The sequence below is a fragment of the Vidua macroura genome, chromosome 14, assembly GCF_024509145.1.
Source record: "Vidua macroura isolate BioBank_ID:100142 chromosome 14, ASM2450914v1, whole genome shotgun sequence".
Classification (NCBI taxonomy): domain Eukaryota; kingdom Metazoa; phylum Chordata; class Aves; order Passeriformes; family Viduidae; genus Vidua; species Vidua macroura.
In genome coordinates this window covers 19,300,015-19,312,613 of record NC_071584.1, presented here as the reverse complement: position 1 = coordinate 19,312,613, position 12,599 = coordinate 19,300,015, and positions in this window count along the sequence as shown.

Here is a 12,599-nt window from a genome sequence, read left to right as displayed (position 1 = left end):
TCATTTACTATGTGTTTCTTTTTTTTCTCCTTTGCTCGCAGTGAAAGCTGGAATGTAAGATTTAGTGTTCTTAGTTTAAATTGTTGTCATGGTCTGCTGCTTTTCCCACTCTAAAATTATCGGGTTCTATTAGAGACTGTGATCCTCTCTTTCATTTTTATGCCATATATTCTTTATGATCATTTAATGAATGCACTTAACAGTAATACATGGGAATCTGATAGTCATGCATCTTTCATTATTTTTTTCCTTCAACTTTTGCTCTCCATTTCATGCCCCAGGCATGGCTTGAACTTTTTTCCTTCCTATTATCAATATAACCTTCATTGTCTCAGTTTTCATGTTGTTGTCTTGAGGAAAACTGAAGGATACAGTCCCCGATGGAAAAGCTCGCTACTTCTGACTATTAGCATTTATTCTTTGTAATATCCAAGTATTTTCAATTGCAATAGAGTAAAAAATGTGTTGTTAAAATAAGATACTGCTTTGATTTTTTGCCTCCCTTCCTTTCCATACTTTTTTTTTTTTTTTTTTTTTTTTTTTTTGGTAGCTTTATGAAAAGTGGAAGAGTTAGAAACTGCCAGTCACCCAGAAAATGACTCTGGGTGTTATTATGAGAACTGTTCTCACAACGAGACACTGCATTAAACTCTTCCTCTTGCCAACCCTCACTTGACAGTAGCCCCGTGCATGAAAGCCAATCACCCTTAATCACACAGTTTTTCACTGTTGTTATATACATAAATGTTCGTAAAAAAACTTAGTTCTGGGATTAATTTGTGACTCTCTCTTGAAAAATGTGAAAACCAGTCTCTAAAACGGTCTTATCCCATCTGATCTTGCCTGACCTTGCTTTGTGCTCAGGTGGAGCCTCCAAGCAGATTCTGGTGATAATCTCAGTGTTTTCTTGCCCCGTGGTGGTTTTTCTGCCAGTTTGACTTCTCAGCATCTTGAAGATGTTCCCAAAGTTGGATAACATGAGGTAAGCTGAGGAATGGAAGAGTCCCTGTGAGAGCTGTGGGATTCAAGCCAACATTCTACTTTAGATCATCTACGAATCAAATGCATTATCCAGCATATTGTCACTTGCACTCTAATCTCAAGATAAAATATTACAGTTATGACTGCAGTAAATGAGAGTATAATAAAGTTTAGATGTAGGAATGCTACACTGCTCAGCATAGTTCTTCTCCCCCCTAAATGGCAGGCAAATATTCTTTATTATCTTCTTTATTTACATTATATTTTGCGTGTTTCAATCAGCTCATTGCAAAGAGACTGATTCTGGTGGTGCTGGTCACCCCTGTACCTCACTGATTTTTGCACAGTGACTGAGGCAATGAGACCTCTGTTATTTTTCACTGACTGATTATTCCCGGCTGGCAGCAGTGGCAGAAACTTTTAAGCATCACCTTTTGCCCATTTGCTCAGCCACAGCAAGAAGGGATTTAAGGGAAGACTCAGATGCAGATTTCTGATCTTGCCACCCTTGGGGCTGACGGTGAGTCAGCTAAACCTGCACAGAAAGGTGGAATTTTATTGGACTTCACACTGAGCTACAGCCTTAATGCAAAACTCATGCCTTAGAAAAAGGGATGTGCATTTACAGGGCAGGTGGTGAACTGGTATACATGCAGACTTCTTTTTTTTTTTTTTTTTTCATTATTTTAATTAATTTAAGACTTTTTCAATTGATGAATGAGCTATTCATTGCCATAAGTTTGCCACATTCCTGGCAGATTTTCCAGGTGCTAACTGAGAATTTCAGAACTGAAAGCATATCATGTTACAGACCCCTTACATAAATCAATTCTTATAAAATTGTTTCAGAAATCTACTTTCCTGTAGATTCAAAATTAATTAACACCTTCCAATTAATTAGATTTTTGAAAATATGGTGAGGTGGGCAAATTGTGCTGCACTGTATTATCTGAAGGCTAAGTGATTTAACTGTTAAGTCTCATGTGAAAGAGAAAACTGTAAAGAAGAAAAACCAGGAAAGTTACATGGTACTTTTTTACAATAACTTATTTCTTCTATTAAAAAAAAAATAGTTGTTTCTTGATTCTTACGGTCCCTGAACCATTATAGGAGTTAGGATTTCAAGAAAAGTAGGCAATAATTTTATCCAGTGCTATGCTCCTCATTTTGTTTAGATTGTTAATAAATAATGTGGATACAGATCAGATCTAGCACATTTCCAACACGGCATTGAAACCTTCCTCCTGAGATGGGTCTGGGATTTTGGGAAGGGAATGAGCACCAGATGGTGTTCATTAGTGTCCACTCAGATAATAGCAGAGCCACTCATTGCCAGTAGGCCTTGAGACATTAAATAATAAATCTTCCTTGTTACTGCGTAATTAACTGTTAAAACGTTAACTGAGGTCTCTGGATGCTTTACAGGAGATTTAGAATAAGGGTAATGGAGTTTGGATGTTTTCTCCCAGTTACTGCAGGAAATCTTGACTAGTGGATGGCTGAAGATTTGAGGTACCTTACAGAGGGTGGAGAGGATTAAATAAATTAATTAGCCTGCACTGAGCCATTGGTGTTTCGGGATGCTTTCCTGCACAGGCTGCAGTTGGGATGGCCTTAACCCTCTTGTGAGGGAATTTATCAGCAAGGGCTTCTTCGGCACAGCTTCTCTGTATCACTGCAAGGTTTTATATCTCATTTTTCCAATAATAGGTCACTTTGTTCCCACACATGTTAACCACAAAGTTCATTTTCTCCTTTCTGGTTGCGTTAGAGACACGAGGCAAACTTCCCAACAAATGGAACTGACTAATGTTCAAAATCTGGTGTGAGGGAGTTGAATTTTCATAGCTTAATTAGTGTCAGCAGGTTGCCAATTAATTAATGGAATTCTTTTGTGCTATCTCCAGCTGTATTTAATTAGACTGGTTATAGAGGAAAGAAGGCTACTGTATGAATTCAGCGAGGTGATGAAGCTTTTTTCGGAAATTGTGCTTTACACCTTGTTAAAGGCGTTTGGTTTCCTTTCAAATTCTGAATTCTTCACATTCTGCAAATGAGGACAGTGTGTTCTGTCAGCAAGCAAGTGGTTAGTGAGGTTATTAGCTTTATGATATGACATGGAAGTATTTCTGGATTACAGTGTTTTAGACAAACCGTGAAGTTCACGAGGAAAAAAAAAACAACAGTGTGATTAATTAAAATTGTATTTGTTAAGATCCAAGCTAGATGCTGATATAATCCAACCTAGAGATATGACATTTTAGAAGAGGTCTGTATTAAATTACAGCAAGGAAGACCAAATTTTTTTTTTTTTTTTTAATTTAAAAGACTTAAAAAAATATAATCTAAAAGTAACAGGCGATGTGTTAAACTGCTGCACAAGTCAAAACTTATTAGAAACATCAGAATATCTATATTGTTGGATTTATAGTAACCGAATTTGTATCTTACGATAAAATAAACTTTTAGTATCCCTCCACAGTTCATTGTTGGCTTCCCAGTTACTCCCAGCACAGCCATATTAAACATAGTGATTACTGTCAACTTTGTTTAGAATAGAAAATATATTTAAACAAACAACAATTAAAAACCACAGCAACAAACAAAACCAGAAGCAAAATTACAGAAAATTAACTAACCAGCCAAAAAATGCCAAAAGAAAATAAAATGTAGGGATTTTTTCTTTTTGGTAATAAAGTAACAATGAGTATCAGAGACATCTTTATTTTTTTAATTTTCTAACAAATTTAATCACCAATTTTCTGCCTTTTTCATACTTAAGCACCGTTTATGGTTATTCCAGTTCACCATAAATGGAGGGGCCCACCCTGGGCTTTGATAGCAAATGTGGAAAATTTCAGCATTTCAGCAGACAAATGATTTCAAACATTAGCAAAAGGCTTCATTTTGTGCAAATTTAGTCCTTGAGAGCCATTTTCAAACACAAGAGTGCTTAACTCCATTCTTTTATTGAAAAGTGATAAATCAAATAGGTGTGAGTAAAAATACACCCCTGTGTTTACAGAAAATTAAATTTAAGGTGTAGCTTTATTTCCTTTCCCAGACTTAACTGTGCATCACCACGCTGTGAACTGTGAACTAGGGGTGGCACATTTATCCATTTAACCCCATTTATCAGCAAACCTGAGCCCATCATTTGACAATCACAACATAAACAGCCTCAGATCAGGGTTCAGTTATCACATTTAGGGGGTCTGAGCACACGTCTGCCTGTACCTGCTCACACAGGCATGGACAGATCCCTAATTAGAATGGGTTTTTAATGGTTTTGCTGAACTCTTTCGTCTGTATTGAGGAAAAAGAGCCATTCCACTGTAGAAAGTGCCTTTCCATATTTATGTATCCATGCTAATCTCTGCAGGATCATGCCAAAACATTATTGTTTAAAGAGCGTGTGCACAGCTGGGAGCAGCTATTTACTTCCTGTGCATTTTGTGATGATCTTGTCAGTTCATCACTGAGTTCCTTGGGCATCTCCATCCAGGTGCACTCAAATTGCAGTCACTGCAAATTACATCCTTACCTTGGCAAAGCCTCCTTCCTTCTGTACCAGCACAAGAGCTCCAGCTAACTAGAAAATTCACTCCACTGATTTTTTAATATTAAACAATACAAGCATTGAAGGTATTATTTATATCTCTTAGCAAGGGAGACTAATGGAAGGAACACCCTGCATGACTGAATCCAGTCTCCTACTGGTGCAGCCAGGCATAGGAGAGGGATTGTAAAATAAATTGATCAAGCTACATCTCAAAAGCAGTTAGGATCTGTATGTTGACTCTGCTGCTTCAGGATGCTGGGATGCTGCTCCAGAACACCAGAGCCCGAGGAACTTTCATTTCACTTCAATTTATTCATGTACTCATTGACCTTCATTTGTCTCACTGCATTCAAGAGGAGCATTGCAGTTCTTGCTGTATGGAATCCCACACAGCTGATTCTCCCTTTAAAACTCCAAGTTTTAGGCCTCTTTAATATCTCTGTCAGACTGTTTCCTCCTGTGTGGCAAAGTGTGATGAAGCAACGTGGAAATGGCTGGAGCAGAAGGGTGTGTTTTAATTCCTCTTCCTTTAATAATTGTTCACTCTACAGATGCTGTTGGAGTTCCCTCTCAAGTGTTAACACACAGAGCCACTAAACCCCATTGTTTTCAATTAGGTGAGAAAATCATCACTTTTGGACTTCATTCAAAATCCATGTGTTTGTAAAGGAAACAAAACTTTCAGGCGCTGCTCCTCAGGATTTCTATAACTGGCAGTCCTTCATTTGCAAGTGGTGTTGTGATCACAGGTAGGCTGATGCATCTCTGCTGACTGCAACCAAATTGATCTTGCTTAGGCCAGCATTTAATTTGGCTTTCTGCTGCAAAGGTCTAGGAGCAGAGTGCTAATAATGTATCCACTAAATCTGTTCTTTATAGTTCAGTGGGGAGTTAGCTGACTCTTTTATTGTGAGAAAGACTTGTACTTAAAAGTTAAAGAGGCAGCAATAGCTTTTAGGCCTCCCATTTAAGCAAAATCCACTTCTTGGCATTTATTTGTTTTATGTTGTAACTTTATATGCTCTAGAAATGAAGGCTTATTAATATATACCTAGTCAGAGAGAGAGAGGTGACTTATCTAAGTATGTATTTTGTTCTCATTTTAAAATAGAGTTGAATCTGAAAAGCCGTGTGGCTTTTTAGAAACCTTGTTGGGTTTTTTTAGAAAGTTTTGGAGCAGAATTACTCAGTGCTGCCTGTGCCTGATGCTGCCTTTACTGGAGTGACTATGATGTTGTTGTGTTTTCAGATCTCAGTAAAGATTATGGTGGTTGTTTTGCCTTTATTACTAAGTCATGGAGTGCCATTTCAGTCCCTGTGTTTGGGAATCATGCAGAAAACTGCAGATCAGGGGGGAGAAAAACTGGAGTTTTCTGTGTAAAACAAAGCTTTTTTTCTTTTTTTTTTTTTTCAAAATAAGGGAAGAGCAAAAAATCTGTAAAGGGCAAAAATCTTCCCCCGCTTCTTTTGTAAAGAGCTGCTTGGATATATGAACATATTAAATGTCTTTCCAGATGGTCACTGCTTTGCTCTGCTATTTCCGTGTTTTGCTTTGGTTGTCCTGCCCACTGCATTTCCTGCAGTGAAATAAGAGTGTGTAAAGGTCTGAGGCTGAGCATTTCCTCATCAAAAGAACCAGCAGAAGTAATGCAGCTCACAAAAGCAAAACAGGAGAGGGATTCACTTAAAGGGTTGTGTATCAGAAGGCTGGGGCTGTTTATTGGTGATATTTACAGATTATTTATTTCATTTGCAGTCCTGGCTGCTTTGGCAGTGGGTATAAAACCCGCACATGAACTGAAAGTCCAGTGACTTCCACTCACCACGTGCTCAGGACAGATGGCTCCATATTATCTCTCTGTTGCCTATTTTAGTCTCTGAATCAAGCATAAATGTTGCATTTTTTAGCTCCTGTGAGATCAAGTGAGAGAGTTCATATTTTTCTTCTCAATAGAGACTTTATTTTTGTGCATGGTTGTAACAGCAGTGATGGGTCTCCTTATCATATCCTTCCTTATCTATCTAAACATTGTTATTTTGACTTCATCATTAGCACTGAATGGCAACATATACTAATATAAATTTGTACAGGTGTTGTACATTAGTAGTGTTCTTAAAGATACTTGATGAAATTTTGTCACTCAGTCAAGTAAAAAAATTGCTAATAGGATTGAAATTGTGTTTAATATACAAAACTGCAAATCCAATAACTTGCCTTTTAAAACTACAAAAACAGCCATTCCCTTTACTGTTATAAAAGTCTCAGAAGCTGGATAAAACTGACAGTTTATGTACATGGTCTGTTCTGAGAGCTTTTCCACAGGTGGCAGAATTTCAAACCAAAAATGGAAGCAAATGGTCCCTCCCTCTACAGTCTTTATCTGTATTGGTGACAAACATGTGATGAATTGGATTTTTTGTGCTAAACTGCTCTTTCCTCTGCATGTTCTGGATGCATTCTGTGCAAAACTACAAAAAATAGATATTAAAAAAAAATCCAAGTGCTGCTAAATAACAGCTTCTGGTTTTTGTGCTTGATTATGAGTGGCTTCCCTCTTCCAAAACATAAAATCTCCTTCCCAAATGTCACACAGACTGTTTGGTCTTTTAGCTCCAAACCTGTCACATTTCTATTTTCTTCTACCTGATGAGATTCAGGCTGCCAGATTTTACAAATATGCTTAAACAAATGAAAAAGGAACCATATAGAAAAGACTGCCTATTGAAGAAAGCAGCTCAGGAGAATCACACCTCTAATCTGACTGAAAGACCCACATGAGAGGCATTTTACATCAGTGCTAGGGAACTAAACTGTCTCAAAATCCAGAAGGTTGCAGTTCTGCTGTGGGCACTGAAATTTGGGTGAAAAAATGACAGTAAAACTGCTTTCCCCAGTTTCTAAAATGCTGTTTGGCAAACACTGCTAGTCAGTGTAAAGCTGTTGAAATGCACTATTTCTTTTTCATTTTTTTTTTTTTTTTTAGCCCAACTGGTTCACCAGTTTTCAGTTTCCTGCTCAGTTTCTCTCTGGAGGAGAAGTGGGGGATGAACTCCTGTGAACCCCTGCAGGCAGCGAGCCCTGGACCAGAATGGTGCCTCTGGCTGTTCCAGCCTGCTCCTGGTCAGGCTGTTGCCCAAAATTTCATATTTTTTACGGTCTCTCTGCTCCTCTGGGCCCTTCAGCATCCTACTCATGTCCTCTCCATGATTTTCCTGCTCTTCATCCATCCTTCCTCACTGGTTCCTCCACTGCTTCCATCCCCCATGGAGATCAGCTTGTCGGGATTTGGTGGCATGTGGGGGGTTTTTAATGGTTCCTTTTCATGTGCAGGTGTTTGAGATGATAATTCTGCTCTTTTAGTGGCTTCTGAATGGAGGCACGGTGCCTTTAGCAAGTTTTGACTGGTTGCTGTGTTGTGAGATGGATTAATTGCTCCTGAGCTTCAGAAAACAGGTGCCTTTTATTTTTTTGGCATCTGGTCCTCCAGCTTGGAGCCAAAGTGCTGCAGACTCATCTATCTGGGAAAAGGGAGTACGTGGTGATGTAATAAATGAGGCAGTGCTCAATCTAACCAGGAGTTTGATGGGTTTTATGCAGATGAGCACTTACCTGTGTTTCATGAGTCATTAATATCTCAGTTCTGAAGACCTGCTCATGTGACTTAATTATACAAACATATATACATATATATATATATAGTCTCAATCTTGTACAGAAGATAAAAAAGAATAGATTTTTATGATGTGGATAACTTGGGATCACCTGAAGTGACCCAGATAGGTTCTTGTGCACGGACCCCACCTTGCCAGGCTGGAGTAAGGGGGTGAAAAATCGAGGGGCCGCACCTCTGGGAGCAGCTGCTTTTGGTTTCATTAATAAACCCTTTCAACTTGCAAGACAAGTTGCAAAGGTTGTTGAAAGAAAATGTTGGTCCTGATTTGTGGCTGCTGACTAAGTAGATTTCTGTCTGTGTATCGGAGTTTCCATTAGTGTCAAATTTTTAAGTTTAAATTTTATGGCCCGCATAATTTGTCCCTGAGAATTGCAGTCGGTTCATTGTAACAAATAAAATCGCAGGAAAATAACTGCTTTTTCACAGATCACAGATTATTCAATTGATGCTTTAACATAAAAATCTAGCATTTAAGATGCATGTTATTACTGTCACTTTGGCTTTAAAGAAGATTCTCAAAAAGTCCTTTCACTTTAAAACTGCCTAAGTGCTTTACACTACACAGAATAAGGTAAATCTAACTTTGAACTATTGAACAGCAGGACAAAACCTGCCCATTAATAGACCAAGGAAATGATTGGGAGAAAAATGGAGTAGCTGAGTTTAGAGAAACTTGTACTTTTTTCTTAATGAGCAGTTTAACTGCCAATTGATCGGTCATTCAGCATTACAGTAAATGGTCAATGAAATATATAATGATGCAAGACTGCTCTTTAACAAGACTAAATCTTGCAGCAATCAGGAATGCTTAAGGCAGAAAAATACAGACAGCAAATTTCTCTCAGTGTTTAATTTAAAAAAAAAAAAAGTATAAAAGGAGCAATAGCAGCCATTCAGGCATGTAATCTATGATATTCCTTATTGTGGTGGTGGCACACTGGCTCATGACATTTCCATTCTGTGCTTTTGTCTTTTGATTGTTTGTTTCATGCCAAGGGATCTTTCACTGTTGGATTTTAGTCAAACCTGACTGCTGGACAATGACTGAATTCTTAAGGTCTTCATCTCACAAATCTCTAGGGACTTGCTTACCTTCATACCTGGGAGCTTGAGGCAGCTATGCAAACAGGTGAAACTCAAAATGTCGGCATGAGTTGCAATATTAATTCCTACATTAACACTTAGGTAGGCTAAGACTGAATGCAGGGCAGAATTTTTTTTTCTTTTTAATAAATAAAAAAAATTAGTTGTCAAAAGGAAAACTTAGATGTTAATCAAGTAAAAATCAGAGCCCATTGCTCTCCTGTTTCTCTGCAAAACCATGCTTTGACTGGTGACATTTGCCAGTGTGAATGAGAAATAATGGCAGGACAAACAGGGTTTTTTCTTTGTGTGAAATGTACCATTATAGGCCGTGTGAACGGGTTAACATTTACCTAATTTATGATGTGTGGAAACAGGCACCTCCTGGCAGAGCTGGGATGGGAAGGATCTTGGGGTCTGTGTCTCTGTGGTGTCTTGATGACCCCAAGACTGTAAAAGTCTCTGCTTCCCAGCCCGAGCTGCCAAAGGAGTCTGGAATGTTTTGGATTGTGTTCTCAAGGTTGTTTATTTTCTCTTATCTATGACATTCTTTCTCTGACTTCCGAGCTCCGTCTAGCAAGGAGGGCATGGCAGTCTGCTGTGCCCTCTCGGGCAGTGTTTACCTTTTATATCAAAAGTTACGTATTGTCTTGTTTACAATAACGTGCCAATATCTGTCATAGATGTTGCACAGTGTGACTCTACCTGAAACCAATAGAAAAGTGTCACCATCACACCAAGACATGGAGGGCAAGGAGAAGGAGAAGAAGGTCAGGACATGCCCAAATTCCTCCATCTTGTACTCCCTGAACCCCATTCTATAAATCCCAAAATTCTACTTTTCTACCCTGTGTCAATTCACCTATTACACTACTCAAACCCTTGTGACTTGTAATTCTTCATACCAAATTGACAGCTTTTTCTACAGGCTAAAATGGAAGCCACAGGTGTTTTTGACTTCGTGCCATGGTCTCCGAGCCCCTTGCCAGGGTCTTGTGACAGCCAGGGCAGCCAGAGGGGTGTCCTGGACTCCGACAGGTCTCCAAGAGCAGGGTTCAGGGAGTGTTGACCCCTCTTTCCTGACTCGGGTGCTCTTTGGAGGGTTGTTTAAATATTTGGCTTTTAGGTTGTGACCTCCCCTTCCCAGTGAGAAGGGAATTAGAAAGGCTCATCCTCAACACACCTCTCAAGAGATCGGGTGCAGTGACGGGCACCACTTCCCCTTTTTGATCCCCAAGTTACAGAATAACCAGCACTGAGTGAAAGTGCCCCTCTCCACAATGACCCTGGAAGGTCAAGAGAACCACAACTTGCATGTAAAAGCAGCTTTTGAGTGACTCAAAAGGTGAGTGACTCTGATGCATCTTCCATTGACAGTTTTGATCTTCGGGAAGGTTTGGACTTCTGGGCGCCATCTCCTTATTTCTGGGTGTTGGGAGGATGAGAGAAGTTCTGTCCCTGTGCAGTCTCACATGTGGGAGCTGTACATGACCAACCCAAGGGACTCTTAGAGCAGGTGCAAATAATGGATTCGATATTCCAGTGCTCTGCAAAATGTACAGGGGAGTTTGGAAATTGCAGCATTAAACAAACTAATTATGATAGCATTAAAAACTCTTCTGCATGCACAGCTTTAATTAAATTTGATTTTGTACCTCACAGAGCTGTCTCTGGGCTTTGCGAAGAGTAGTAGTTCTGGCATTGATTAAGACTGAATGTGATTAACATTAATTATTGATTAAACTTCCCTATATCTTCACAGAGTATCAAAGAGAGATTTATTGATGAACTCTGAAAGGTCCCACAACTGCAGTTATTATGCTGTAATTCCTTTTGGCTACACCTAAAGTGGAGCATTCACAAATAATCTCTTTTCCTTGGGAAAGTGAGTGTGAAGTCCACTTCTCAACATTACCAGCTCAAGCAATTTAAATATTCCTGAAATATCCATCTTTGTTGAAGCATAACGTTGTGTTGTGGAGTGCTTGGATTTTTTTTTAGGGTGAAAGAAGGAGGGAAATGAAGCAATGTAGACACCAGATCAGGACACAGACCTGAGATATAGGAGAGGCAGCTCTGATTATATTCCTGGAATAGAATTCCACAGCATTTCAGGCAGTCTTGTGGCTCTCTGTTAGTGATTGGCTTCAAATAGATTCTCTTGGTTTTTTAACACCTTGCTAGTGTTAAAAAAAAAAAAACAAAAACATTGGAAAGTGCTTTGCCTTTGACAAATCATCATATTTCAGCAAAAAAACAAAAAAAAAAGGAACAATTTAAGATGAATGCATGAATAAATAATGCTCGAGTGAGAAAAATACTATAACATTGATCTTCTGAACCTTTGGGAATTGGACTGATTGTTACATTGGATTGTTAATTATGGAAGTCTGTTGTAGAATTCGGTCTTCAAATAAATTTTCATCAATTGTAATTTTCCAAAGGAAACAAAACAACAATTTATGACCTTTTCAGATTAATTGATCTACCTATTTATCAACTATCCCCTGTGCTTGGTAAGCATTCAAATGATGTCTTCTGAATGGAACAAAGAACAATAGTTCTGTTAAATAACGGAGGATGAAATGGTGAGATAGAGATGCTGCTTTAGAAGGGTGATTGTATGACCAGTGCACCTTCAGGCACCAAGCTCCAGGTGGGAATTGCAGACCCCAACAAGAGGGGATGGATGATGTTGAGGCTCAAGGGGGAAGAAACTTCCCTTTCCTGCTGGCTACACTGGTTAGACAATTTTGGAGTGGTATTCATGACCTTCCCCATGCTTTCTGTAGGGAGCTCATCACCCAAATTACTGAAATTCCAGAATAAAAATGTTCTCCCCAAATAGGAATAACATAAATCTAAGACTTTTTGGTCTGTTTTCCAAATGTGTTAATTTTCCCACCCTTTAGATGGAAAAAAGTTTGTTAAAGATTTTGAAGTCGGCTCCTTTGTTTTTCCTCGTGAAAAGCCAGAAAAATAAAGGAAAAAGGTAGCTCTAACTAAGATTGTTTAAAGCAGGGTGATAACCATTTTTCAATATCTAGATTATGGAATGTTTCTTTGAGAACAAGTGTATCAGCACTGGCAAAACATAACGTACTTGCTAACACCACGGAAGGTCACCAGCACTCTGCTGTATCTGCTGAGTTGTGGTATTATTTTAATTGGGTTTCGCCCACTGATCTGCATGATCAATTCACAGAACATGCCAGAGAACATGTGGCTTTGACTCTAAACCAGACTCCCCACCCAGCACAATTAAAGCTTGCCTTAATCCCAGTGTAGGACACGGGATT